Below are 5574 nucleotides of genomic sequence, written 5' to 3' on the forward strand. Positions count from 1 at the left end.
GGAGACACGTCAGACTCAATTACCTGCTGCTGTTTTTGCTCACAGCGGGAAGTGCTGATGTTTCTGTGGGGGTGGGGCATATGAAAGTAAAGCAGAGGCCATGCTCTTTGAAAGCCTGCTTTCACACATGCACTGCAGCCCTAAACTTGCAGCCCTGCCCCCCACCCCTCTGAAGGAGGTCCACACGTCCAACACAGTCGACATTAAGCAGTTTACCTGCTGTCTGCGTGTGTCCAGTTGTGCCGATTTGGGTCAATGTGAGAATAAGAAAAGTTGACAGGTGAGTTCATAGTAAGGGGGCATCATGTGTCTGGGCTCCTGCGTGTTCCCAGGCAACCCCTTTGCATTGACTTAATAGAATATTTCCAGGACTGCGAATGAAAGTAACGCATCGTGAGAAAAGGCAACATCACATCAGGCGATGTCCGGATCTAAACGCACCGACACTGTCATCTCATGCGACCGTTTTCTAGAGTTTGATTGAAATATTTGAACACTGTGTTGAGGGCAGTTGCACCTTTGATGGCTTAAGACAGACTTACGCAGACTACCAGCATTTTTGAACACCTACTTTTCCAGGTAATAACTGAAATGTACATAGTGACATGTCTCAGTGTCATCTAAAATAAACATAGAAAGTAAATCTTAAAAAAAAAAGCATAAATATGAAAAACAAACGGTATATTCAATCTAAGCTTAAACTTTAAAATCATTCAGCAGCTGAACGCACAGTGTTGTTTGGAAAGTTTTGCCCTGCATTTGCAGAAGTTCCACCAAATCTTTCACACGTGTAAGATGCTTTGCAGTGCTGGTCTTCTCCTTCTCATTTTCTCACCATTATAATAGAAATACACAGTACAATTTTACCCTGGCAGTTACTTACATGTTTGCTTGTGTTATTCCCATGAATGTTAAAAATGTTGTTTTTTTAAAATGTTACTTTATTGCTTAATTAACTTTATTGAAATACAAATACAACTCCATACAACATTTAGAGTTGAGTTGTCTCTCATTTGTGATGTTTTTTCGGCAGTAGAGCAGTATAGCCAGTGGCAAAGAGTACTCGCTTTGTTTCAACACAGTCATTAAAACAGCTTTTTGATAATCACGAATAATGAGGGCCTTCTCTTTGAGATGCTGGTGTGAACTGATTGGCCTCATTATTTGAATTAAACCAAATGTTCTTCAGGTTTGAAGAGGACTGTGGTTGAACATTAAGTGTGATAATGGCTACCTGCTGCAGAGTGTGCTTTGGGGAAGCCTTTTTTCTTTTCCCCACGTTGTGCAGTAGATATTTAAACTTTGCTCAAAAGGTGCCATATAAGGTCCTCTAAATATATTTTCTTTTTCTTTTTTTGCTGTTACTCATGCACAGGTAAAATCAGATGAGAAAGCAGCAACAGTGATGTTTCAACACAATTTCATATGCAAACTTAAAGATTTGTTTCATTTCAAATGTTTTATAATGTTTGCAAGTGTTTTCTATCACTGTCTTGTAGTTTCTTCATGTTCTCGCCTGACCTGATTCTACTTAGAAGTATACAGTGACTGCCAAGCGATCTTAAAAGTCATCTATACCACCCAAACATTTTAATGGGCGGCCAAAAAAGATTTGTTTTCCAGTTTTACCAAACCATCCTTTAAAACGGTAATTGGAACCAAGGAAACCAAAATGACTTTCTACAGTTGACTTGATTTTCTCTCATGACAGGGAATGCATTATGTTATTATCTTAACTTCCTCTTGGTCAGAGACCAAAGAATTGCTGAGCTGCCCATACTGCCTTCTCTTGTGTAGGCTTAATTTCTGCCTGGCTTAATAACCGACTGTCTCACACGCCCATCTGTGTAGTGGCTAAAGTAAGAGTAAGAAACATAACTCCACTTGGAAGTTTACCATAAGGAGTCAATGACTGTTCACACAGTTAGTGAAAATATTTAGGATCACAAAGTTTTAAAACACTTAGGATCTGAGTTGTCCAGCATGACACCAACATTTTTTTGAAACACTGCAATCTCAAGTGCCCAGAGGTCATGCATAGGCTGGGAAAGAATGGGGTTGGGGGATTAAAAGGTTTCCAGATTGCTGCATTATGTGAACTGCAATTGGCAAATATCTGTGATGCGGGGATGGTTTGTGTTCGATTATCATCCCCCTCTCTGGTTTTAACTCGCTTCTTATGTCTTTGTTCCACTGCCATCCATTCAGTGTAAGAAAAAGCGTGCCAGATGCAGCCATTCATAAAGTTCCAGTCTGCTGGGCTTCTTAAAATATCACCACAAGAACTTTATGTAAAGACTTGAGGTAAAGACATTCTTTTAGAAGCTGGAGCCAAGACAAAAAAACACAAAACTCAGTGTAGATCAGTGGTTTTCCCCAGAGGCAACAAATGTTACACAGAAGAGGAAATCTGTGTTTTCTCTCTGAGTGACTGACAGCTGGTCAGCTGTCCCAACGTGACTGACACCCTACTTGCTGAGTGACAACAGATTACTCCAAACAACTGTCATTATTCGGGCATTCTCACTGTTACTGTGCAGCTCTTTCTTTTATTTATTTTTTTTGCCTTTATATTTTTTAAAGATGTTAAGAAGTCATAGAAAGAAGTACTTGTGGTTAGCAGGGAACATTATTCCTTTTACATACCTACTCGGTTACAGGACCATGCAGAGCTAGAACCTATCCCAGCTGTCACACAACAAGTAGTTGCTAGTCCAACAGGGCTAACGCAGCGCGACCGACTGTTATTCATGCTCATATTCACACCTACAACAACATATTTAGAATTACTACTTAACATAACATGCATGTATTTGGGCTGCGGTAGGAAGCTGGAGCACCCAGGGACAACTCATACAGGCACAGCGAGAACATACAACAACCAAGCAGACAGGCCACAGCCAGCCAACAGGTCCAAACCATTAGGCTGTGATGCAACAGAGCAAAACACTGCATCACCACAGGAACTATTTTCTTTCTTCTGAGCCGGATCAGACAATATATTATTACACTTCTGGTTTAGCAGTATGAAAAGATAGGTGACCACAACAAAGTTTTTGCAAAAGTTAAGCTTATTACACAAAACCACTTTTAGCATGAATATTGTGGCGGTTAACACATGTGAAAGCTGGTGCGCTTTCACCACCTTCACCATCCTGGACTTGAATGCACCAGTTCAAGACCAGGAAGGTGAAGGTGGAGCTGAAAGAGGATGGGAAGTATCGAACTACAAATATATCGTATATTTGAAGTTATATATCATATATTATTACAAATGATATCCAAGAGAAGAAATAAAGCCTATTTCTTTACTTTCTTCTTACTTCTTACACTTTGTTTTACATTCACACTATTTTGATTTGAAGAAATGCCATTGTAATCAATGTTTGCACTGCCACTTACATCACATGGCCTCTAAAGCTGTGGGGATAAGGTTTGGTTGTCTGGACTTCAAGGGATCAAGGTTCACTTTTGTCCAGAGCCAACTCCATTTACCCCACATTCTGCATTAAATAGTGGGTTCACAACCAAAAAACCAACACTCTGTCATTTTCCACTCCTGGTCACAGGTTTAACTTTTATCTGACACCTAAATTACAACCAGTTTTATGCCATTTTTTATTCTTTCTTTTTTTTGCTTTCTTGAATAATGTGGTTGCCTTTGTGTGTGCCAGTTGAAGTCGTCCATCCATCTATTTTCTTATCCAAGTTACGGTCACACTGTGGAGCCAATACAAGCTATCACAGGACATGTGTACACCCAGGCCTGTCCAACACAGGGCTAAGACAGAGCGCATGTTCTCCCTGTACTTGTGTGGGAGGCACACTCACAGGGAGAACATGCAGAAATGCAGATTTTCTGTTATCGGCTTACGCGTGTACATACTGAACGAGTTTTGTCAAATCCACAGAAACAGAAAAAAAATAGCTACTCTATTGAAAGAGATCAATCCTAGAGACCACATCAACTGCAATAGTGTGTGTTTGCATATGAAATCACTCTTGACAAAGGGAGTTACATACTGCATTAAAAATCCCAATTAATGTATGACAGGAGTGTAAAATGGGATGGAGCCTGGGTCCACCCTAAATGGGACATGAGGACTGACACTAATGGTGATCTTTACTCAGTACTAATAGGTCAGCTCACACCCATTTCCAAACTGAGCCTTTTTATTTATATCGTAATTAAACTCACAAGCTTTGCGACTGCATCTTTCATAGTTAAAAACTAAAGGATTTTTCCTCAAAATTGCCTTTGTAGTGATTCCTCCTTCTATAAATGTCTCTGGAACCACATTTTCTGGTGACACACAGACACACTTAAATGGAAAACAGTATTAAATATACATTAAATGAAGTCACTATAACTTTCATATTTCTGAGTTCAGGTAAGACAGATCCCTTTAGTGCTGGAGCTGCTTTTATGCGGTCTGAGGTGGCATGGGGCCGGATGGCGACCGCCTTTACGGGCAATATGATACGTGGGTCACCCAGAAGCCTGCACTACAGATCACCAGGATCAAACACTCTTTGATTGCCTCTTTAACCCGCTGGTTTTTATATAGTGAAAAGCTGCACCTCATGCAGGAGAAATGTTGAATGTTATGTGACTTGCAGATTTTAGTTTAGCATTGACTCAGCGTAAAATGAATCCTGCAGCTACAACTGAGTAGATGTTAATTCTGCTTAGATAACGTTGCATTTCCCCCCCTTTGTTCAGTGTTTTTCTTTAAACAAAGTTTATAAAAAGTTATCAAAGTTATTTCAGGTTGTCTTTGTCAGAATATCAACTGGAACATATGGAACATACACCTTTTTTACAGCTTTTTACAAGGTCCCTCAGGGGCTGACTTTTCACAAGAGGTTTTTCACCTTAGCTCTCTCTTCAGCTGGTTTCAGACACACATCACCATCATTTTGAACAATGAATGAACCTCTCTAGCTTCAGCAAACGCACTCTAGATCAACTCACCTTATATAGTTCTCTCTTTCGGATCATGTCAAGGAATGCTATTACTACAGTACTGATGGCACCTAAATGCAGTTTTAATAATTTTGTTTTAAGGCAGATAATGTTTGAGTGGTTCAAAGAAAATTCTCCGGAAAGGACACTGACTCTACAGACTGTGATCTCTGGGTGTTAGAGGATGCTTATATCCAATTTCTCAATAAATAAAGTGATAATTAACATGTTTAAACAGCATTCATGTTATCACAGAGCACTCCATGTTCATTTTAACAGCTGTTACACATTGACACTTGTTACGAAAATGTTTTTTCACTTCTAGTTTTCGTTATTTCATTTGTTTTCGTTAATAATAATAACCTTGCTCTGCACACTGGAATAAACATAATCAACATGATCAACATTTTACTGCGTGTTATTTCACCATCTTATCGATTCCAACTCTCCATCCGCATGTGGTTTGGCACATTATATTTATAATATAAAAGGAACTGTTTTCTTTTAAAAAGATGACATCATCATTTTAAAGGAAAACAGTTCCTCGTTTTTTGGACTGGATTGACTCGCTGCAATCCTTTTAGGCTCAGGACTTCTCATGTGATCAA

The sequence above is a fragment of the Pundamilia nyererei genome, unplaced genomic scaffold, assembly GCF_000239375.1.
Source record: "Pundamilia nyererei isolate P.nyererei 1_Seehausen unplaced genomic scaffold, PunNye1.0 scaffold00006, whole genome shotgun sequence".
Lineage (NCBI taxonomy): Eukaryota > Metazoa > Chordata > Actinopteri > Cichliformes > Cichlidae > Pundamilia > Pundamilia nyererei.